This window comes from Zootermopsis nevadensis, unplaced genomic scaffold (genome assembly GCF_977971745.1).
Source record: "Zootermopsis nevadensis isolate Lab colony 2312 unplaced genomic scaffold, Znev_1.0 Znev_ptg000023l, whole genome shotgun sequence".
NCBI classification, from domain to species: domain Eukaryota; kingdom Metazoa; phylum Arthropoda; class Insecta; order Blattodea; family Termopsidae; genus Zootermopsis; species Zootermopsis nevadensis.
The window spans coordinates 118,872-144,048 of NW_028259155.1; the positions used below are offsets into that span (position 1 = coordinate 118,872).

The window sequence follows — 25,177 nt, forward strand, 5'->3', positions numbered from 1 at the left end:
CTCACTCACAAGTTTGGAAGAAGTTTCTTCGCTGCCAGAAGATGAAGAAGTGACGCGGTTTGATGGATCGGCGACCCTCGCTACGGTCCTCGTTCGAAAGAAGCGCTCTCGAGCGGGCCGACGGAGGTTGGATGCTGCGCGGTACAGTGCGGTTCAAAAAATTGGCATCAGAAGAGATTTTGATATGAGCTGACAGAAAACTCGACACACGGAGTGTGGTTTTTGAGACTGCCTGTAGCCAATTTGAATGTGAATATCATGTCACTACTATCGTAACCACCACAGAAGTTCGCTATCCAACTAGATGGCTTAGGGAACCCTAAGGTTCATCACCGAATTAACCAAAGCCCTCCACCGGACCGTGTCCTGGGCCAACAAAATCCAATCTCCTTCAACTCCTATCTCCCTTAGATCCCGCCTGACATTATCCTCCCATCTACGTCTAGGTCTCCCCAGCGGTCTCTTCCCTTCAGGGTTCTCAACCAATACCACGTGCACATGCCCCGCCCATCTCATTCTTCTTGACTTAATCACCCTGACATTATTGGGGGGGGGGGTACAAATTTTTAAGGTCATTATTGTGCATTTACGCGATGGGCGAATGGGCGAGACGTTCGGGAAAATGTTAAAGATGTCACTAGCATGATAACGATACAGACGTTTTAAATAACGGTGGGGACTTTTCTGGTTTCGTCAGATCTGCAACGGAAAGCTTCGTGTTTTAAAATATGAATCTCAGTCTCAAGGACTGTCAGCGCCGAGTCACGAACTCAGTCCCCGTGCAGTAAAGCACGAAAAGCAGAAGTTCCGAAACGCTCGCTCGGCCTGTGCGTTGTTAAACACGCGCTCCTCAGTGCGAGGAGTTGTTGGGACAGCGGATCAATTCAGAGCGGCACTCGCCTGCATCCAGTTCGCCTGCACAGCCTGCGTTCGTCGCACTTCGGACCGTCGGAAGGACAGACAATCGGCGCAGTTCTGCAGCTGGCACCTCCGAAACGTCCCGGAGATTTGCAATGTCCGTGGATTCACTTTCCTGGCATTGACGCTCTGGAATTTTTTAGAGTCGATTCGAATCCCGACTTTTCGCGAGTTTCTCCCGCTTTTAAAATAGGCCACTACAGCTAGCTCAGATTCAGTGACCACACCAGCATTCATGGTTCGCTACGTAACTTGTCTGATTGGAACAGCGTCGTTTAAACTGAAGACTCGTTCGTTGTTGAGCTCTGCCCGTTCGACTTGGTTCTCTCTCAGACGCTCGAGGCAGCGTCGAGTTCCTTGCAAAGTTCGCGATCGAAGCGTCAGAATGGGATGGGCGTCGTAGTTAGTCGCGGGGTTTGCGTTGGATTCTTACGAATTCAATTAAACACACAGTGAACCAGTGCGCGCTCCCCAACTCGGAACTTGGTAATTGTGTTTGAAAGTTAAACGCGACTGTTTGATAAATAGAGCGAGTCTTGTGTCCTCAATTGAATTCGGGTTGTACTGCATTGGACCTGCCACGTAATGACGAAATTGCATTGTGCTCTGATACGCAGAAGCCTCTGTCAGGTTAACGTTTAATATCCTACCACGCTGAAACAGTTTCAGATGTTTTTTTGTTGAGAAACTCAGTGGAATTCCATGACGACCGATGCTTCGGCACAGTTAATGAATTTCAAAATTTTGGAAATTTACCGCAGCGCTTTGGGGCAGTATTTTACCAAGAAAGAGTCTTATGGGGATTCGAATTCTGTTGGGTTTTCTGTCCCACCTAAAGATTTCGAGTTGTTTTAATCGTGTGAGGTAGACAAGACCCCTTCGCCGAATGTAACTTCAAGAAATAATTAACCCCGTCGTCTACTCATGCACCTAACACGGAACGTATTGTGACTGTGCCAATTCTGCATCTTTGCGTGTAATAAAACGCCGAGAAAACCAAAATCTACGTTTTGTTTAACGAAGAAATTAATAGCAGGTTATATTAGGAGAATCATCCGCAGGATTCTGTTCAGAATTCTTTGCCGCACTGTGCAAAATCTGCAGACGCAAACATCGAGATCTGACATGTGTAAAAGTCTCTAAGACACAAGACAAAATAATCTTCAGTTTACTCATCGACAGATCAGTGTAAGCATAAGATAAACCGAGGTCACGCAAATCAATTGTGTAGCGTTTTGGACATAAAATGAATTGAATCTTTCGAGGGGGACAATCTTTGTGCTCCTGTTTCGTCTTGTGGAACAAAATGGCGGCGTTTGTTTTACGAACAACCCGCTGCCTTGTTTCAGAAGTAATTCTGTGCAATTCTTGCTTCATACTTTTTTGTTCCGTGTAGGGGGGGGGGGGGGAGTTTCCGGCTTAATATTGGAAAACTTGTAGTAACTGTTAAATTAAAGGTTGTAAGGTTGTTAACAGAGACGCCAGCTCTGTTTTGTGCGCGCGCTCTGAGCGATGATCCAGCGAGTGCCCTGATTGAATCACCGCTGTGAACGACAGGCATTTTACAACGGCGATCTCTTCAGATGCTTTTCGAAGAACGAATGTTTTTTGTCTCGACGAAGTTCCTGAATAATCTTATGGACATTGGGCCCTTTCCTGCTTAAAATGTAATGAACTAGGCTACTGAGGAATTAATACAAATTGTGTAATTCTGTTAATGAAAACTACTGGAACCTTTCTTTGAAGTTTTCCAGTTCCTTGAAATGCCTTCTTATAAAAATGCTTCTAATTACCGCTGCTACTCGATTCCGTACTCGTATTCTTGGGTGTTTGATACAGACACAACATTTTCTGTTCACGCTTTGTGTGCGACTGTAATCCTGAGGTAATTAGGTTTTGTTACCTGCTCAACATCCTACCTTTTACTTCGCCTGAACGTGACCTGACTGCAGTGCCGACCTGCTGACGAGGTTTTATTTAAAGATGTTCCCTGCCGTCTTGGGAGTCTCCTCGCACACGCAGCTTCTACGCCCGAGAGAGTGAACTAAACCAGCGTCATTAGGTCCGTCGACGTCTGTCTCGCGCGGATTCCGAAGGTCATTCTGTGACTAGTGCCAGGCAGTGCACATTGTGCCATTAGGATGGAATTAGGAGCCGCGATTTCTTCTGGCTACAGATGGGATGTTGCGCCGTGTAGTCTGATTCACCGGCGTCTCAGAGGTGCTCCGGTAGTCGTCGGCCAGACCGCGGAGGCGCAAGACGGGCATGAGATTAGGAGCTGAAGTCTGAGACAACACAACCTTTCGCCCGGATTCGCCTTTCTGCTTTGTGAAAGTTCTGAATCGCCCGGGAACACGGATTATTTTGTTTTACAAACAACTGCGGTTTCTCTCGCCCCGCCAACCCCCGCACTGATCCAATCCTCAAAGCGCAGGGTAATATAACAACAACAAAAAAGTTTCTGGATTCGTACGCCCCACTGGTCTCCCCCCCCCCTCTCTCTCTGTCTGCCGTGTGTTTATTTGTTCGTTTGTTTGTTGCCGATACGCGACGGGTGTTCCTGTGAAACTTCTGCTGAAAACATTTTTAGCTACGGCAGATATTTAATTAAAAACGCGTGTTCTGTGGGCCTTCGTGGCTCCCGATTTTACTCAGGAGCTCCATGACGGCTACGAACAGCTGTGGAGGTTGGAAACGCGTCAAGGAAGACGATGACAAGCGCGTTTTTATACTTACGGCATTTCTTTTCTTCTCCTTTCCATTCAGACATCAGTGAACAAGTTCATTACAGTTTTTTCTTTCAAACACAAAACGTATTTTTCAGAACTTCAGAAACGAAAGACAAAGGCAAAATTTCGAACTAGAATTTTCAGTAAATGAGTTGCTACAAAAAACCCGCTTAGATGGAAGTATGGAATTTCCTCGGTTGTAGTTCTTGAGAAATTATACATTTAATGGCTTTGTAATATGCACATATTTAGTGCCCCATTGAGTCACCAAATTTCAGAGGCAGCTTCTGCATGCACGTAAAAAGCAGTTTCCATTGACAAGAACTAGGGCTGCAGTTCTGTCACGTGTTAAGGCCGACGACTAATATCGCCCGGAAGACCAGAAGACTCGGCATTTTCTGCCGGCTCAGTATTTGTTTGTGGCATCGTCACGTGACATATTGGAGTTCGGGATTTATTTGAATTTCATGAGAGGCGCTTCAAAAAATCTATCTGCCTGCAGTGGAATATTGCAACGTGATAGGTTGAAAATATACGAGATCTACACCCGATGGCAAAACCTCTCGAATTTCAGGCACGTGAGATCTACTGGTGTGTGTGTGTGTGTGGTACAGCTCTCGTGTTGCTATGGCAACCGAGTCTCTGAATGGGAAGTAGAACACAGGGGCCCGTAATGCTCTGCTCTGGCTAAGAATCGTGGAATCCGACATTTGAATTTACAAGTGGCGACGCCCCGGGACGACGGAAGAACAGAAAAGTGAGAGAAAGCCACATTCTGCTCCGAAATTTTATCGGCAATTCATAAATACAATTAGGTTTCTCGAACCGTTGTTATGCTTTCCTTACGTAATAAGGAGTGTGTAGCCAGAGGGCATTATGGACCGGTCGAGTCTATCTGCCCTTCCGTCCGTCCCTCCGTCCAGTCGATTCAACTCGAGAACCACTGGACGGATTTGGACGAACTTTGGCTTGAAGATTATGCCATTCTGCACGGCATCAAAACCGCGCTCTTTAATATCCTACGAGAGGAGATTACAAAATGACAGATGAGGGAAGTCGCGAGGTGGACTCTGAGGTGCTGCGATCTGGTGGCCGAAGTGGGAAGTGTCGAACAAGGTGAAATTAATGCCTCTAAATGCACGTTGCAAAAACGCGTGAGTTTTGTTTTGTGAATTCCGGTATGGAATGCAATTCCCGAACTTTGTTACTGTCTGTGAAATTAATGTTACATTACAGTTACATTACAGGGAGCATATTTATGAAGATAATGCATTGATAACTATCTCCGTTTCCTTCAATAAGTTCAGGTTTTAAAATAAGGAAGGGCCGTCGAATTGTCTGGCCGCAGGCACTTCTTTGTGAGTTCCGATCCGTGCATCCAGTAGCAGTTTGTACACATGGCCATTGTGATCTGCTTTGCATCCACAGTTTGGTTTTTCTCTGTGGCGTGTCACGCCGTATTACGTTACGTCGTGTCGTGTTAGGTTGCGGTGAGTGCGACTGTACCTTTGTCGACGCGTTCTGTCTGATTACGGCGGTCACTGAAAGCAAAAGCTCCGCGTTACCTCGTGAGATCTGTGTTTCACACGGCCTGTCAATGGTAGTCACCCGATATCACCGGAAAATTAAAAAAAGTGTGTAAAAATGCGTGGCTTAAACGAACACGCATTTCTAAAATGGCACTACGTAGTGTAAGGACAAAGAAGTGCGCATTTCCTCAGCAGGAATTATGAAATTCGGCAAGGGTTTGCCTCTTGAACAACAACTAGTCACCTCAGACGGGTCTGCAGTCAGCCCTTCACAGCTCCGCTGCAGATCCGAGGGCAGAACTTCGAAGACTCGGGCAGACGGAATCGTTCATTCGGACTTTCAAGAGACGACGCTCAAAGCCTTTGAAGCTTCAACCAAGTTTTCAGTCGGATTGATGCAGTTTATCTTGCTCTAATTTTGCGCAGATATTGACAGCTCTGCAAAAGAGCAGTTGTTCCCAGTAAAATTATACGCATTCATATGGGCTTATTTACATAGCTTTTTCGTGAAGTGAAGGCTTTTGTAAGTCAGATTTATGTTTACGTCCATTAACATTGATCTGCGACCTCATAGAAGCTTGTAAACGCGCATTGATGCATGCAGAACGTTTCTTGAATGGACTCAGAAAGGATCATTTCCGTGGACCGACTGTTCACTGTAATTACGACAAATGGGTCGAGAAATGTCGTTTGTGCAGAGTGATCGATCGATCGATTACTGAACGACACGAAATGCCTTTCTTCAGATGACTTTTATTGAGTTGTAAATCCGACTTCTGTTATCAAATGACAGATTCGTAAACCTACATCAAATGAGCTGGCTTCTCATTTCGCGAGAAGTGCAAACCTAATTCTAGAAGCGTACAGATTTTGTTTTCTGAAAGAAAATTTTGTGTTTCAACAGGAAACGAACGATACATTCACTAACAAGTCTCAAAATTCCACGGAAACGTACAATTCTTCTTCTACTTCCAATCCGCACCGACCATGACGTGGTCTTCCTTGCCGTGTGTCCTGGATCCTTGTCGAATGCTGGGTGTGAGGAGGAGACGCCACACCGCAAGTGACGCGCGTCTGAAATGATCGAACGACTTGCCCGGGTGTCGGGGACGCTTCCTTGCGAGCGTCACGAGCCGAATAAAACCGCGGAGCCCTCAAACGTTAACGCTGTCGGACGGAGTGGGTGGGTCCGCGACCTCGGCAGGACGAACATCGTCTGTTCTTGAAACGACGGCCCTCGCACGTGACATCTAGCGCCAACAGAAGAAAACTCTCACCTTCATCGAATTTGTGACAGCGGTCAACAAAAATGTGTTTATCAGACGAGTCATTGCTGTTTTATTTTTTGGCAGAATTTTATGCATAATTTTTACTTCGGTTTTCAGATATGAGAACATTGCGAACTGAAATTCAGCACGCATTCCGCGATTTTATAATTCAATTGCCGTAACTTCAATATTGAACGGGGCAGTGTTCGGGCAGAAAGTGTAAATCCTGGTGGCCAGAAATCACTTTAAAAGATGCCTCAACAGGAAGAACGCGCCCGGTGGAGAGGCTCTTTGCCCAGATTCGATACGCAGTCGATCGATACCTCGATCAAGCAACAGCAAGGCCTGTGATTAGACTGGATGCCATGTTGGACGCCCCTGGCATTCACACTACCCTGGCTATGATTAAGCCGCGTAAGAAAGCCCAGGGTGTATCAACGTGAGACGTACGCGACGGCTAGCAGCTCGTGAATGCGTGCAGCTTCAACGAGGCGTATCACGTCAGCTGCGAAGTGCAATGTTATCTTTGTGCAAGTTTCAGTACGTCCACGCCTCAGAGGCTCCGGGCGCACGGACAGACGTAGAAGAGTAGCTTTGCACCATTTGACGTCACTCTCAGCGTCCCGAAAAGAGGATTTCGTTGTCTCGTGCTTCGTGGAATTTCTTAGATCTGCTGAGAGATAAATTCGATGTTCTTCTGAAGCACACGATTTGAGGTCACAAACGCATCGCAGGCCCGCACACTCTGACAGCTTCTGCTGTGCCAGTGGAACAAATGAAATAAAGAGAAGAAGGGAATTTTCTACTGCGAGGTCTACGAAGTTTACTCCAGAGCGCTCGTAATACTGTCGCATGTGTTTCGGGCCTTCAAGTATTTCTACGCTTCCCTCGTCCAAATTCGTTTTCACTTGTTTCTGAGATATGCGCGCAGTTTCGGCAGCCGAAACGTCGTCACGACATAAAGTATCTCTTCAACTGCAGCGTGAACGCCGACTCTCAGCTCGCCGTTCAGGCTTGAGCACGTAAACGTGCTCTTTGATTTGACAGATGAGGATGGTGGAAGTTAGTAAGTACCATTAATTATTTCGCTACATAAAGACGTCTGTCTGATGCAGTTGTTGCAGAGCTTCGAATGAGATACGAATGGCGAGTCGCGAGTCATTTGCGTCGGTCCATTAACAGCAGAGGCGGAGAGAAAATTGAGGGGGACAGGGGAAGGCGCTATATTTCTGGGGGGGGGGGAGAAGGAGCATCTTCTAGTTCCAAGGCAATGCCCTCTGTTCCTTCTCGTAAGGATAGAGAAATAATGAAGCTATTAGGGTGATAAAGAACTTGATAACATGAACGGCGGAATTTTGATTTCCTTGTTAGTAAATGCTGAAGCCATAAATTGGAAAGCGGAGTTCGCAATTTAATGGCTTCTAGAGTAAGGGGTTAAATCGGGAGGGCTGTATCAGAAGCATGCAGTAGCAATTTGAATTTGTAACTTGGGAACGATCTAGACATTTCCTTCATAGCAGAGTAAAACCAAGAAACCCTGTGTCGAGATGATCGTCTGAATTTTATTTAACAATTCAGTCCGTACCGCAAAGGAAACACAACACTTTACCAATGCGAAGATCACCTGGTTGACGCTGTTCAACCCAGGAACAAGAGCACGTTTCGCCTACCCCCAACATTCAGTAACTGCCCACGTGATATTTAGTAATCGATTTTCGAAAATTTGATTCAAGCTCGATTACCACCGACGCCCTATCCTCTTCCAGTCGCTGGGCCCAAGTTCGCTGAGTCAGTTTCAATATTCTTCTCGTTCTCTCTCGCTGCTTCCTTTTGTCCAAGCCTTTCTTTTTTAAAAAATCTGCGCCACTTCGCCCTGCGTTCTCAATTTTCTTCTCTCAGCCGAGCGATGCAATCGGATGATCAGTCGTCATAACGACGCTCCTCATTTGTCATTTTCCCAGCTCATCCCTTATTCAATCTGTGGCGAGTCCAGACGTGTTTTCCGCCATTCTTCGTGACAGGACAGTGGCTTATGGAAAATATAAAGGGGCTGATCACTTCCTCTTCGGAAAGTCGCATTCTGACGTCATTCGGATTGATGGCGTTGGATCACGAACCTCGTCGAGATAGGCGCCAGTTGGACGGGAATGACTTGCAGACTTCGCATGAAACTTTGATGAAATCGGCGCGGTCTTCGGGGTTTTGTATTCCCATTTTATTAAGGCGGTTACAGACATGGCAGACTCATTGTTTAAATGCGTTTTACGCGAAACTACTCAGTCACATACGATGTCAACTCACGCAGCGTAACAAACAAGCGCCTCCTTCGTCCTGTTCAGGTCCCCGACTACGCGCCTCAGAGCTCCTAATAAATTCTGTGAACGGTTTCCGATTACGATGCGAATATCGACAAAGGAACTTGCGGTATTTGAGTCTCAGTCCGCGGTAATGTCTTTCGTCTGACCATGAGGTACAATTCTCATAAAATTAGTAGCAAATTTACGACAGCGGGCGCGTTTGCGAAGTATGAGAACAATAAAGTTCCAGGGAGAAAAAGTTAGCCGGAGGCAACACAGAACAGCAGAAAACAAATTAAATGAAATTCTTATGTGGCGAAAGCAACCGATTAGACACGAAAACTGCAAATATATGTTAAATATATGACGCGCTATACCACTTCGGCAATCAAAGCGAAATATTTCAAAATATATTTAAGAACGTGTTATTATGGCTGTTCTGAACGGTAAGTTTGCGTTTGAACGTTTTCCTTGGTGAACAAAATGCACGCGTTCCAAGGCCAAAATAAATCCAAAATTAATTTTCATGGCTTCGACGAATGCGACAGAATGTAATAAGGGTATTCTGGCCCCTCAGCGTCTTCGTGGCGACGTTAACACCCGCGTTGAAGCGGGAGTTGCCGGGACCGGTCGCTTTAGCACACCGGGATCACACAGCTTCACGTCTCTCTGCAGTCACAGAGCGTCATTTAACAAAGTTAATTACTGAGCGTACAAACTACACAATTTGTAAATGCAGCAACGATCCAACGTGTTTATCGATGCCTTAACTGAGGTATTATAATTATTGAACACGGTATTTACAGTATCAGAGATTCAAACGTTTGGAGCCGCGAGTCAATAATAAACTCATTGCTCGGACACTTTTAATCTAGTAATTACTGCAAAACTGCAGCGGGCGTTTGAAGTTGGGAATTTGCTCGACATCGAATGAAACATTCAGCAGTTCTGGGCAGTGCGCGTTCGCTAATTGACCGGCGCTGATTCGTTCTCGGTGCAAAAACGCAACGCAGCAAACACAAGCGAGATTTGACCGTTCCCCGTGCACCAATGGCGCCGCGAACAAAGACAGAAATATAATTAGAAACACAGATCCGATCCCTAATTCGTAATTGCGTTCCACCGCAGGACAATCACGTGTCTTCAAATTCGCTGGTACACAATATTGACTGTGATTTTGCAAACTGGGATATTAAAATCGAATTGGAAGCTTTCGATAACGAATCCGCCATCCAGTGTGTGTCCCCGTTCGCTGTTAGGAAACAATTGAGCATAATGAATCGGTTAATCACTTGATTGTGGTTAGAAATGTAAACAGTGGCTAGACCCACTTTACGAACTTTTCAGCGCGCGTTTTTCGTTGCTTGGCCACCGAACAGAATATTCGAGATACAAAAATGACGATTTCAGCAAAACGTATTCTTTCGTGTTCGTAATTCCAAAAACGTCGGTTAATACGGAACTCTGATGAAAAAGACGGCAAATATCGGCTCAGTTCGTAACTCAGTTTACGATAGTATTAAATCGAATTGAGAAATAAAATCTGTTGGGTGTCCCAAGGTCGCCATTCCTGGTATCTGATTGACCGGAGGCCGGGTCTGTCTCTGATTCAGTAATGCACCGTCACTTAAGGTCATGAAAACTTACGAAGGCCGGAGGAACTGATTGCATTCCGAACAAGTGCCTCGGGGATTTTCTAGAAAGAGCGTTCGAACATCTTACGCGCAGAGTCCAACCACAGGATTTAAGCAACAGGCGGGCTTCGCCCCTTGGGAAAGCCCTGACTTAGAGTTTGCCTTGTCGTAGGAGCCTTGATGGGAGGGGGGGGGGGGGGGGGGCTGACTGACATGGACGCGCCCATAAAATTTTCGCTTGTTCTGGTTTAGGCGTAAACAAAGTCTAATAATAATGCAGTCGGTCCACGCAGATCGTGATTTATGGGGGGGGGGGGGGGGTGACAGGCGCCATAAAAATGAAACAGTGGCAGCGTCGCCCGTGTTGCAGGGTACAAGGCGTCGGTTTGCGGCGTTGTATTGCCGCAAGATTTTGAACCGCGGTTTGTTACAGTGCAGTGCGAATGGCGGCGGTCTCTCTCCTCCTCAAGCGTCGGAGCAGTAGGAGGGAAGGTGCTTATGAATCATCACGGCGTCGGCGAACACAAAGAACGTACAGGCTCCAAGTTAGAATATGGAAATTCCAGCTGTCGTCGTCAAATCACCGGCCGTACAATGAAATGCACTGGCATCCGCAGAATTTTAAGATCGCGGGCGACAAGGGAAAGGCATGGCTGCTATGGGGAAGGAAATCTATGGGAACTGGAGACTGCGCACAGCCGAAATGACCGAGTGTAAGAACAATGAAAAGTTCGTGATCTCTGTTTGAGATTACCGAGGAAAGTATCTGGAACAGCGTTGTGTAAGGACGGTGGAAAACAGCAGAAGGGAAGTTGATGGATCTCCAGCAGGCCACGTGACCCGGCACCCGACAGGAAGTGCTGTAACAACTGGCTCTTACGTTAATAAATCAGGTCACCTGAAGACAGTAGTAGAACCTGCACTCGAAACACTGTCGCCGTGGATTCTCTGGGCACTCGCCCAGAGGTATGTGCAGAAAACGAATTCCTTATTTCAGCCAACACGGAACTGTGTTCGCTTTGCTAACCTGCACTACTCTCTCGCCCTTACTAACGTAAACAGAACCGATGGAGCGAGAAGTCAATCTGCGGAGTTGAGTATCCCAGCGGGGCGGCTTTTTTGTGGTTGTCGCGAAGACGAATTCTGGCACTGTCAATTTTTGTTCTTTGTGCGACAGATTTGTTGTGGCTGTCGGTTTATTTGAGTGGAAAGCAATTTGTCACATCAGTGGACGCCTCGTGAAAGAAGCGCCCGCGACTGTCTGTTCCATTATCGACGGGCGGCGATGACCCCCCCCCCCCCGCCTCTTCTGCCAGCTGTTACACGGCCCATGGACGGCTGTGACCTGTCAGCGTCCGGACAGGTCCCCATCGAGAGTCGAACCTGCTCCCGCGTGCTGCGTACACACGCACCGAGCCGAGGTCCCAGCCCTTCCAGGTCGTGGGAATGGAAACTGCGGTCCGCAACCCGAAGCACACCGCGAGGAAGTCAATCCGACCACACTCTCTTGCGTCTGTCGTAAGTCAGGAGCCTGTCTTCGACCGGTCTTACGGACTGCGGTTCCTGAGTAAAATAATTCCAGAGAAGCTGGTCGGACTTTCGTAACATTTATTGGCATGAACGTCACAGGGTTGTCCACAGTCGGTAAAACTAGCGTAACCGGTGCTCTGGCTCTCGAGACAGGAGAAATCCTGCGCCATAAAAAACGCCATTACCCACGACGCTCGGTGCGGACACGACGTCCATCATTCGTGCTGCAATCTGTCGCTGGCTCCGTCAACCAATATCACGTAATGACTTGTCGTTCGTCGTAAGTAATGCAAGAATCCAGATTACGTCATGCACGTGTGTCCTTCCACTGCCACAACCAAAGCCAGTCTGGACCGGACGTCAACGAAACGTCGGAAACCTGGGGTCCGGGTCCACAGCCTTTCGAAGAGGACGGCTCGCGACCAACGCAGTTCGAATGTCCTTTGTTTCTGACCTGAACATCAGCGGCGATTGGTGGTGATTTATTTCGGGTTGCCGTCGAAGGTTTTCATTTGGACAGAAGAGAAGACTTTTTATGCAGCGATTTGAAGGAAAAAGTAAAATTATTCCACGGAAAGCTCCGGGGAAAAGGATTCCGGCGTTTTGCGATCCCGTTCATTTCTGCTGCTTGTACGATCTCGAGCCTTGTTTGGCGGTCGCATTTTTATGCGCATAATATTGAGCCTGGATGATGTTGCTTCTGTGTCCTGAGGGAATAAAGAGCTGTTATCTCGAAATGTATTTTTTATCCTTTTCCGGCTCTGTCCGGATACAGAGCGGCTCCTTCTCAGCTCTCGTCGTGGACTCACGCATTCGGACGAATATCAACGCCACACAACGCGATTACGCATGTGCGCAATCCTGCAGTTGTTCTGTCCGTCCGCTTGTCTGCTCGTAGGACCGAATCCTAATTTGGCAATGGAGAAATTTATGGAAATGATTCAGTCGTTTTGGAAGCGCGCTGTTGTGTCGACCTGCGGCGCCAAAATGGCTGTTCGCTGCTCGGCACGAAGTACCAATTAACTTGAATTGTGAACGTTTTCATTGCGACGTGAACTTATCGGCTTAATAAAGTGTACACTCCCATTAACCACGTCAAGGCGACACAAGGTTATCTCATGGAGTTCACTGCGATGTACAGTTTCCGCACTTTGAGAGCTTGAAACGTGGTTCTCATTTCCAAAAGTCAGAAGATGGTAATTTACGGGTTCATAGTTCTTGTAGTCACTATCAAGTGCACAGAGAAAATTAATGACTGCGTGAGTAACTGTCAGCTTCTCAAAAGAACCCTCTCCTCCATGGAGGTAGATTTATTAATGACACTATTTCGAAAAAAAATATTATACCTAGGGGAGTGACCATAAACAGCGAATGGGTAAGAATTTGGAAGGAGACGGTGGTGTTAGCAGTTAAGCCGGAAAGAGTGGAGGACTCAACACTCGACGTGAAAGGTCGTGCCCCTGTGGATATAGGCAACAGTTGTATAGTTTTTTTTGCAGCGTCGTGCTATGCGGGCTGCAGCTTACTGTAATTACAGGCGCAAGCAGCTGGTGCTGCTGCGCTAGGTATTCCGAGGCTCGAAATGAGCCTGTCATCTCCAAGATGAATATCCCAAGAACGTTACGCACCAGACATTTATCCGAGGTTCTCTGTTATGACGTCAGTGCGAGGCTGCGTGGGGTAAGAATCTACAGGTCGTAAAATTCCTGCTCCTGCAACGGGAGGCTGGAGAAAACCAAACAGTGAGGATAATCCGTCTGTCTCTGGATGGGGATCAGCAGTTTCGGCCTTTAAAAACGGACGAATTTGTTTAGTGACTGACTCTGTTTGTCAGTAAGAATCTCGTTGTTGCAAACATTCACAGGCCGATGTGAGCTGCACCAAAATCTGTTTCATCGTCGCCACGTTCCTCGCAAAATAATCAACGTGTCGTCGTGTACCTGAAAGGCTGTGCGCCCTAGCCGTTGTCGAGAGGCCTGTCAGTGTCCTCCCCCGCCCCCTGTCATTTGCATAACTGCTCATTGCGTCGTTGCTGACGGGCGCAGAAGGGCACACGCGCCCCCCGTTTTTGCGTGTTTCGTGGAAATTCTCTCGCCACAAAAGTAAACACAATCTTGCGTTAATCTCCACAAGCAACTTGCGACGTCTGGTGTGGCTAAAGGTTTTGTGCAGATCTGGTCAGTCCGCCCGCCGAATGGGACGTAGCAGTTCCCAGTCTTCGCCGACTACGTCGATTCACGCATCCAAAAGATTAATTAATAAATAACGAATCAAACGGCAACTGAGAAAATCGTAGTTTCAGACAAGTTGAACCCGAAGATTGATTGCCGTGTTCAAAACATCTCGCCACTGGGCCCTGTCCAGAGGCCCGTGAATCCAGTCTGCATCCTCACATCGTGTCCTCAAGATCAATTTTAATATTATTCTCCCGTCCACATCGATTTTCCTTCAGGATTGTTAACGAAAAGCCCTCGTGCTTGCTACGTGCCGTCTTCGTAAGTCAAGCTGATCGCGTCAGTCTGTAGTGTTTAATGACGCTCCTCGTTACGCAGTTTCGCCTCCTTTCCCCCTCCCCTCACTGCCTTCCCATTGCAGTCGCCGTCTTGCCCCACGCAGCTACAGGACTCAAATTAACACCAAGTTTGGTCATATTCTGTTACCTTGATCAACCAAGAGTCGCGGTGACAAACACTTCTTACTTTGCAGAACAGAACTGGATTAATTTTTGTAGCAAAAAAACAAACAAACAAAGCGGCTCTCTTGAAGTGCCGATACTTACGAATTTGAGATGGTTTGACAAAACGCCGCGAAATATAACGTTTGATCAGAATGATTCCAGCTGTTTCAAAGGAAATGGCACAGCACGAGAACTAATTTTGTTCTCCTGTCCCGATAAAGTAATTGGCCCACACAAAGAAAATGCATTGTGTTCGTAAAGTGTGTCCACTTTTCCCGTCTATCTGCGTTTACTTAACGACACTGTCAGTAGCTTAGGCTGCGATAAGTTGAATTAATTTGAAAGGATGTAAAAGAAAAGGATCGTGGCCTAATTTAAGGCGAGACTGAGGAAAATCACGAAAACCTTCAGTTCTCAGGACCGATATCTGAAAACGTGTAACTGGAATCTTGTGGACCTCGAAGCTTCAGAACAAATTAAAATGACGAAGTTCCACTGACCAGATGAGACACCTCAGGAGGAAACCGATATTTGCACAGGAAGGCCGAAAGTTGCTGAACTTAATGTAAAGTGCTTCTCGTGTTCAGTGTAAGAACTGATAATCAGTTTGTCGTCGTGTATGGGCCGGAGGGGCATCAAGAATAGAATTCATGATAACACAACGATCATTTACATCTGTGGCTTCGACAGCCGAGCCGGCATGGATTGACTGAGTCTGTGCTCAGAAATTACTTAAATGATCGTGGGTAATCAGTCAAAAATGCTGCCGAAATACAACTGCAATGACGAATCAAAGTTCGCCAGTTGAAGCCAAGGCTACGAAGTCAAGCGGGGATTAGAATTGCGAGAACATAACTTAATTGCGCATTGCTTAAGAGGAGAAGCAATGCGCCGTCAGAATCCGGACGTAAGGAAACTTTGATCCTTATCCTTGCCATGTAAACTGCATTTAAATAAGGCAACACAACCTCGAGGTTTCAAAAGTCGATTTATTTCCCAACAACGGATATGTAAGAAACAAGTATTGTACTTCATCGCAAACGTATGAATGTTGTAAGTTTTAAATGCCTTCATTTTATCTTACAGGAGCTGTAATTTCTCTAAAATATTACGTAGAATTTTTCTTCACTTTCGTATTGTTTTGAACTGTGATGAGTCTCATGTATGAAGTGGGGAACATGAAGTCAGAATTGGATGTTACGTTTTGATTGAATATTTAAAGGAAAGAAATCGTCATAGTTGACTTCTTTCCTGATCATTTTCAAGGACCGTCGACCGAAACATATTCGACTGTGTAAGCTCCGTAACAGTGCCTACAAAAAATACTTTAAGAATTAAAAATAAGGAGCACTTCGCAAGAACATTTCCAACTAAAACGGAACGCGATTACTCGGACGTTATAAAGAACGATGTCATGTTACAAGTCCACTTTAAGGACCTGTCAGTTAATCGCGCAGGACATGGGAGGACTTCTCAGAAGTGGCTGCGTCCCCTTACTGAATATGGACAGCAGAATTCTTACCTGAGCTTTGTTTGCTATGTGACGCGGTTCGAAGCAGTCGGCTGTCCCATGACGTCAGAGCGTCGCCAATTCTACTCCGGGCACCACACAGCCAGAACTGACGCTGGCCGCTGCGAACACGGCTGTGTGGCGCCGCGCGCAGGCGCGTTGATCTTGTTGCCATGACAGTTGAAGGATCACAGAGACGGACTGTTTATCCTGTGGTTTCTCGTTTGCTGCTACTGAGCTCGTCGGTTGGTTACTTAGGAGTTACTTTGGAGTTCGAACCCGATAATCACTTAGTGGTCAATTAGGTCGGCAGTCAGTAGATTAATTGGTTGCTCAGTCGTGAAGACCCGTCATGCAACAACTAATTTATGGTATCTTAATCCGAGGTCTCTCGGAGTTGTTTCCAGACCACGGAGAATTCGAACACACGCCTTCGACGGACGTGTCCCCCGCGTTGGACGAGGGTTCAGTGTATACAGAGGTACGGTGAGCAAAACAGTATCTCTGCTCCTCGTTTCATGGCGTTTGTTCCGCCAAACACGAAATATATCCCTCCGAGGTATTAAACAGTTCGTGAGACAAAAGGTGACAGGAATGAGCGAGGCTGGAACCTGCTAGGATTGTGTTGTGACTGAAATGACAAAGCTGTGATCCACTGCCCAGTTTCGAAACAAAACAGATACTTATCTAGGCCGCGTTGCTATCGCTTAATGGCTTTCTATTGTTCCAAACTGATTGCAATGAGCCCCGCCCCTCCGAACCCCAACCCCAAATACAGAGCTTTCAGGGAAAGGTCATTTTGAAGAGCTCGGCGATGCCCTGGACTCAAATCATGCAAAATTAATACTTTTTCTGTTCGTCACCCGTGTGTGCGGTGGGCAAAGGGGCCGCCACATCCCACTGGCTTCCCGAAATGTCAGGTGGCATCCATAAGCACCACCACAGGATATTGTATTTCTGAAACAAACACTTGGTCACAAGTTCAGTCTTTTGGAAAATCCGCAAACTTGTTATCGTGTTCACCTATTAATAAGCCAGATTAATCCGTTTCACATCGTTTACCAGCGAAGATGATAAGCCCTCAAATCATGTTCTTAAACCCTCCTCCGACTCCTTTTGAAACACGCGGTAGAAATGTTACTGTCAGTGCTGCAAAGACTCGCTGCTATCACCACGATACATTCTCTGTTATCTTATTGTTCCTGCTGCACTAAATAAATTTTCTGATAAGCATTATCAAAACTCACCAACAAACCCTTCCTTGACAAATATTGCACGACGAATGAAAATATGGGTCTTTAAGGACTTCCGGAAATAAATTCTTTTTAGTCTGTTACATTCTGTTTGAAAACTTGTATAATCCTGCAATGACATTTCCAGAATACTCAAGATCACATTCAATGAACATAAATTTCCTGACGTGATTCAGTGCATATCGTAACTCTCAAACTGACACTACTAACTCCATGGAGCAAAGTCCTTCTTGAGAAGCTGACAGTTACTCAGCTATCTTCTACAAACAGTCTTGGGTATCTTCCCCCCACCCTGAAATGAGCCCCGTCCTCCACTCACTTCTGTCTCGTGTGTTAAACAGCCTATAATTTAACTTTTAGACATTAAACACACTCAAATGTAAACCAGCAACCACAAAGACACATGAAAGCAGGACTACAAAACTTCTGTAATCATTAAGTGCTCAAATACCACGTTCACTCCCTTCAAACTTCACTTCATCTTTCTGCGCCTTAAACGAGCATCACAATTTCCTTATCAAGTGTTTCAAGCTGCCTGCCTCTTCAACAAAGCACTGGAGAAAAAACTGACCAAAAGGCAACCTCCTGGGACTCCACACTAAACAGACCGACTACAGTTCCTCTTCTACCTCATCAACTTCCTTCCCTTCACTTCTCAAAGAGGCTACATGCAAAGAATTTAGCCATTCAGCCCTCAAGAAACACATCAACAACCAACACTGGGCTACACACCCAGAAAATCCACGACTGCTCTCTCCTTGTGCCCTCTGAATGCTACGTGGCTAATTGATCCAAATGAGCAACGTGCAACTCACCCAGAATGCAAATTCGCTACCTGTACCCTCTTTCCCCTCCATCTTACAGAACAGACGCAACATGCCATTCCCCTGAAATCACGCGTGCAAAGAGAACTGACAAGACATCTCAGAAAATGCGTGAACTTCAGGGTGGTATGGGTGGAAGCCTTAAGGACCACAAACTTCCTTACAACAGCGAGTCTTCACACACATCAATTGTCAATTAGATTAATCATAACAGGAAAATTAATGGGACATCACACACCAGAGCTCCTGCACCGAGTCTGCGCGATTCCCTCAGTTTCTCGAGCAAAAATTAAACAACTAGTGGAAGAAAACACCTCATTAGAACACGCCTTCCACCCAACCACTTCAACCTTATGCCTACATCCACCATCGCATGTCTTCAATTATCTTCAAGGTAGGCACATTCTGGGAGTTTGTTCTACAACAATTCCTAAACTTCCACGCCAAACGCCCACTGCATCATAATACGCTCGATAAAACACTACCCGCAATTCAACAAATCCTTCCTTATGGGATTTACCCCACCTTCAGTCAAACACACTGTGCTCAAGAAAGTATTCAGGAAGTCATGCATGAAAACGCTCCTTAAAATCACATGACTCCACCTGCAATCTCCACAAATTTTCTAACTACAAGCAGATTCATTTTAACACCTAATTCTAAAAACATGCTTAAAACACTGCCCGGGAGAAAATTCTCACAGTACCACAAAATGCGTAGACCGGCGAATCTCCGGTTCTTGCATCGATTCTACTAGACGGAAAAACAAACACAGTTTCCGTGATTGGTCTGAAGGTTTGCAAACATCATTAACCTCTGTCTGTCTGTTTCCTCACACAAACTACAGACACTGACAATTTAATAAGTGTTTGGCAGAAAAGTTTTAGTGTTTTCCCTCCTAAATCTCCAAATTAGCACACTAAAATGAAAGAATTGCATTTTTTTTTCATTTCCTTCTTTTTAAAGAAAAACCATGCCATGTAACTTAATTTAATTTTTTCCTCATTTGAAACAATTAATTATATTTTAAAATTCATGTGATTTTAAACACTGTTTTCAGTACAGTTCCAGTGCTTTGCCGTACCCTGTGTTCGAAACACACGGCAGAATATTCATTAGGATCGAGATTGAAACTTTCTGACCTCGTGGACCCCTTCAAATGCACAGTAGTACAGCAGAAGTGTCCCACATCCCAACAATAAGCAAATCTTCTGCTGCATTAACAACTTGTGCCAATCCTATCTCTCTCCCTCTTGCCACGCAAAATCAAGTTTCCATACACAACACCTTCAATAGAGTCTGGAGAAGTTCGTGCCTCACAATTTCCAACAGACTGACAGCATTCATTGTCGCTGTCCAAGATCAGAAATGAACTCCAGCATTTATTATCACTCCATCACAGTGCATTATTATCTTATCTGTGATCTGTAGAAGAAAATATCTGACATATTTTCACAGAATGTCACTGATCAACAGATGTCAATTTATCTTCATCTCTTTACACCCTTTTAACATAAGAGCACAGCATATTTTTAATTACATCATCCTATTTAGATCACGGTCATTCACTAAATCCTATCCTATATCCTAATTGATGTTTCTGAAGGTGTCTTGCATCTGTGATGTGAGTTACATGTAGAGCCAATTGCAGATTAACCAAACATTAAGCTGAGAAACACAAAACTGAAAATGTTTCTGCTTGTGAACTTTTCTTCATTTCCCATTTCATCATACTTGTGTCCAAACTTAACAAAAATTATCTAAACACCCCCCCCCCCCCCCCCTCCAAACAAACACTGAAGGTCAGCTCGGTAATACAAAACCTTCTCTGATTTTGCCGGTTCAACATTCTGTCATTATGACGACTGGGTTTCTTGTAGTTCTCCCCGTGAACACAAGCATAAGTTGTTACTGAAGAGTAACTTACAAATTGGCTTCAGCCATACTTAACTTCCCTATCCTTACGTAACAAGTCCTTCACCTAGCTGCCATTCGTCCCCACTCGGTACCACTGGATCCATGTCCAGAACTCACAACAGTCAGTACTACCACACTCTACAGAGGCCTACTACATCACGAATGCCCCCACCTACCCCTTTCGCTTCTCCTAGCCACTGTTTTATCTGCTCCTCAGATTCTCCATATCATTAAGACAGAGAGATGGAAAGAAGCTGACCTCTACTCTAAACTATGTGAGAGCCAAAACATTTCCATGACCTCCTTCCGAGCCATGTGGTCACTAAAAGAAAGTCTTCCATCACTTTTTCATCTTACCATGTGGCCATTAAAATCTTTTTTCATCACATATTTTCCTGAACCATGTGCTCACTACAATTTGGGTGGCATCCCACACCTCTGTTCTCCCATTCTTGTCCTTAAATACCCACTTGCCAACAACTCCCTAGTCTAGCTAATGCTTCCAGACTACCCCCAATAACCTCGACATATTCACCCTGAAGATACCAAGTTTACCGAAGCATTGTAAAACTTGCATTGCGTTCTTCTCTTATGCTGTATCTATAATTGGCCATCTGGCTGTTGATGCAGCACACTAATAATAAAGAACTGAATGGATGTTATTGTGTAATTTTATCATATTCTAATGTGAATAATTATAATTATTATTAACCTTAAACAGAGTTCATAAGTGAAGTTTAGAATCAGAAATTTCTTAATCCTGAATCCATAACCTCACAAATACACATTTTTATTTCAGTGACATTGACCAAGGTAGAATAAGAAATGTTGTTCAATCACACCAAGACTAACCAGTGCAAAAGCTGAATAAGTTTATTAGTTGTATAACTGCATTAGGCATATAAGTTTATTACAATTCAAACAATTTAAAGATGACTGACTTCTGTGATGTTTCCGGGTAGTAATGTAAACTTTGACCGACGTTTCGAGGTGTTTACTACCTCCATCATCAGGGCGATGAGTAAGCCGCCTGATGGAGACAATACTTACGTAACGTCTGTCAGTTTGTACCAGACTAAAAAGAGCATCCCATAAAACAGTCACCTTCATGCTTGCCATAAGTAAATTAAATCTCGCATTTTACTAATATGACAACTGCACCAGATAATTCTTGTGTTAATTCGGAATATCATTATTCATTTGTTTTCTTTTCACATGAGAAGTGAACTTCCATAAGGGTACACAACATTGAAGTGATATTGTTCTTACTAAGTGCTTTTAATTGTTAGGAAAAGTGAGGATTATAAGGGAACAATGACTCACAGATACTGAGAAAATCTCTGGATTATAGTACCTTTAAAGTGTGTTTGTACTTGCAATATTGTTTTATCCTCATCCAAATTGACATGTGACATTGTATGTGTTCATATTATGTATTATGTTGCTACCATTGGTAGCTGGTAACCGGAAGAGTTGCGACGTACAATTATCATTACGCATGCGTCGACGGAAGTGGGAAGCCATCGCCCTAGTTAACGGTAAGTGTTGAAAGATTTACTTAATTTAGAGGTATTTGTCATATGCACAGTCTTTTTCTGAAATTGAGAGCCCAGAAAGTTAATTTACAATAATGAGGACGAGAATGTCGTACCGGTTTTATTAAGAGCAAAGAATTACTGGTGTTGAAGACATGGCGGTGTAATCAGTGTGATAAAGGAGAGTCCAATGTTTCAAGCAAACAACTTAAGTTGAAACCCTTGCCAACGGAGTAGGATAAGACCTTGGAAGGTACTGTATTGTGTTATTTAATTGCTGGGTCAATAGTGTTTTATGATACACATTTCAGTGCCTAAGTGACTAGAGCTAAAGCATTTGAATTTGAGATCTGTTTCAATGTTGGAGTACTTTATTATGTGTGTGCTGAAGCCATGTCCCTTATTGCATGTTTCTTCTGATTATAAATAATTGTGGTTTTTAGTGCTGGACTCATTTTCAAGTGTTACTTGACTTATGGCCTAATGAATTTATTTTCATGATTTGCTGGTTGTCTGATTATCATGATATGAACTGAAATCTAATGAATCAACTGCCTTTCCATTACTCAAATTTAACATTTTGTTAATACTCAAAAGACAATAACTTAAACCTATAATAGATGGATCCACACACAAAGAAAGTGATTTCTATTCATTAAGATTTGTTTGATTGTCTTTGATAGTTATATGATACTTAAAGGACGAGCAGTATCATATGTGTATTTTGTGTGAAATGCAGTTACTAGCATTGCTGCATATACAGCTTAGCTCAATAAACTATATCTGTATTATATAAATTCTTCTAGTGCTCATATAGACTAATATTTATTTACTGCTTTTAATTTATTTATTGCTTCTAACATCAAAATTTGCATACAAAGTATAGGTTATGATGATAAAACAATTGAATTATTAGCATCTAAATTCCTTAGCTTATAAATTGATAATAACTGAAATGGGAAGAAGCACACTAAGTTTGGCATGCTTTGACGTGAGGACAGTCACACCACTTTAAAATAGATACTTTAAAATTATCTTAATTTGTTTATTTCCATTCCATCACATATGGAGTTTCCTTGTGGGGAAATTTGTTAGAATAATGACAGGTGTTAAAAGAAGAGTCTCTTGCAGAGCTGTATAAGAACTTTGATATACTCTCTCTTGCAAGTGAATTATTACTCTCTTTACTGTCATTCATTTGTGGATAACACAGATAAGTTTCTAACAAATAATGACATATGTAGTATGAACACAGGGCATAAACATGACCTCCATAGGCCAAAAGCTAACCCCATTACTTACCAGAAAGGTGTGTACTATGCAGGGATTAAATTATTCAGTACTTTTCCATCACTCATTAAAAGTCTAAAATTGTGGTATAAAAGTATTTAAGCCAGTATGAAAAAGTTATATTTTATCTCACTCTGTCTATCATATAATGTAAACATTTATGTAAATAGCTGAGCAGTGAGAAGTTGTTTTTATATTGGCATTTTATTTGTACTGAATGGTTTATATTCATAGAATAGAATGTTACTTATTTACATTATATACTGTGTGCATATTATGACCTGTTCTACGTCCTTGACTTGTACTATGAAGGATATATTGAATGTGAATAAACTCTATTCTTTTCCTGCTTATAATGAAATTCCAGGTTAGTTGAACATTTTTCTGTGTGGACCAAGTACAAAGCACATAGTACATTTACATATTACCAGCCAGTCTTTTACTGCATATGTGAGCCTGTGCGAGCTATTACAGATTGTTATATTCCTTATAAATGAAGAAATATATTTTTATGATTTATCCATTGAATGAAAATACTTCCCAGTTCACTACTGTTGTTTATATTACAGTAAATGTTTTTATAAGAACAGTGTAATTGAACATGGTATTAATGTGTGAAAAATCTTTGACCACATTATTTTCTAACCAGTTGTGTTAACTGTAAACATGTAGTGAAAAGAAATCATAGATGTTGAATACTGTTAACATTTTACCTTTTGCTTTTGCACTATAGTTGGGCTTTTATGAAATATGTAAAAGAGTACTAAGCATTTGTGAAGGTGATCTTAATAAATTAGATGCAATCTGTGGGCTGCATTAATATGGCTTAAGACCAGTAGCAGGCTCTTGTGGACATTATAATGAAATAGGTTAGGTTCGTGTGAGAGGTCAGACTTATGTGGATTGTTCAGCTGTGTAGTGCAGTCTTGTGGGTTTATACCAACTCTTAGGAGGCAGATGTTGGTGTGTACACCCACAAGACTGTGTGATACAAGAACTAAGAAGACCTCAATCTCATTGTAAAGAAAGGAATTCACTGTTGGCTTCTGAGGAAGGATTGCTGCAAGCAGTTGAAAGGATACCAACTATTTGTTACATTTTTGTTGTAGTTACAACAATTATTTCCAGGTCAGATCTAATTTGTGAGTTGAGACAGTGTTACTTATGAAATGTTATGTGAAAGTGTGCATAAAATGATTGTCATAAGACTGCTTGAGGGTCCATTTATTTGTCTGAGATTATGTTTATGTATATGTATTGTTTGAATTAATTAATTTTTATGTGATCACTTCTGTCCAGTGTTAAGGCCTGAGAATGTGTGCAGCTTTGTCGTTTTGTGCCTCGCTAGCATTCAGTTTTGTAATGGCAAATTTTATAAACAATTATGTGATTTCAAGCTAAATTTTCTGGTTTATAGGTTTGTCATTTTGTTAGCTTTACTGGTTTTCTTAGGTAAATCATACTTAGACATATTTGTTACAAGGAAATTCTATAGACACATATAACATTTTAATGGTTGTTTGATTGAGTCTGAATGTTATTGATGCCATGAAATTGCAGGATGAAAAGTACTGGGATAACTGAAAATTCTTTGCCCCATCTTCTTTATGCTGTGCATATCCTTCACTGTTGAAATGATAAAGGGGCGATGATGTCACAGCTATGATGAATCAGAACAAATAGGGAGTGGAGTTGAGGTGTGGTCCAAGGGTTCTCAGTCCATAACCCAATGATGTTTCTAAAATGGCCTGTGTACATTTTTTGTAACATTTTTGTCTTGTTTGTTGCAAAACGTCTGGTTTCTGAAAAAAGTTTGATAATGTCATCAGTATTTTGCAGTAACAATTGCTGTGAGATACTTTTGAACTCGGTGAAAAGCATGAAATCAAGAATTAGGACATGTCTTGCTTATGGGTACATGGAGGACACATGTTGCTATTTTAAAGCATACGAGCGTGGTGTCGAGATGGAAATAATTGTTCAGACTCGTACTACTTGTGTTACTGCTAAACACCTTTTTTGCATAAAGAAATCGTAAGTTGCCATGTGCAATATGCAGTGTTGCAGCTTCGCAGGGAGATGTATTTTTCAGCTACCCAAATACAGTATTTAGTTACTCACTTGCCAGATTTCATGACTTACGCTATGTCGTGGGCGTGGAATCGGGGCTGAGGTTATCAGGCGCAGCATTTTATTATCTGGATCCAGTAAATAGTTTTATTTAAAGCAGATTTATATTTCCAACATTCCCTGTGTTTCTATCTAG

General features: G+C 43.6%; 2 protein-coding genes across 4 annotated transcripts in view; one reads left to right on the top strand and one right to left on the bottom strand.

Annotated features, from left to right (window-relative positions):
• Positions 1 to 16,257, bottom strand: part of LOC110835693 (uncharacterized) — a 41,394-nt gene extending 25,137 nt beyond the window's left edge. Inside the window, exon 1 of the mRNA XM_022076185.2 lies at positions 16,105 to 16,257. The gene's annotated coding sequence lies outside the window, so the exon portion shown is untranslated. The remainder of the gene's footprint in view (positions 1 to 16,104) is intronic.
• Positions 1 to 25,177, top strand: part of Rap1 (RAS oncogene family member Rap1) — a 59,891-nt gene that overhangs the window by 26,292 nt on the left and 8,422 nt on the right. Inside the window, exon 1 of one of the 3 annotated variants that reach the window (XM_022076179.1) lies at positions 21,467 to 21,624. The exons of 1 other annotated variant lie outside the window; for it this stretch is intronic. The gene's annotated coding sequence lies outside the window, so the exon portion shown is untranslated. One more of the 3 variants, XM_022076180.2, reaches the window with a different exon arrangement.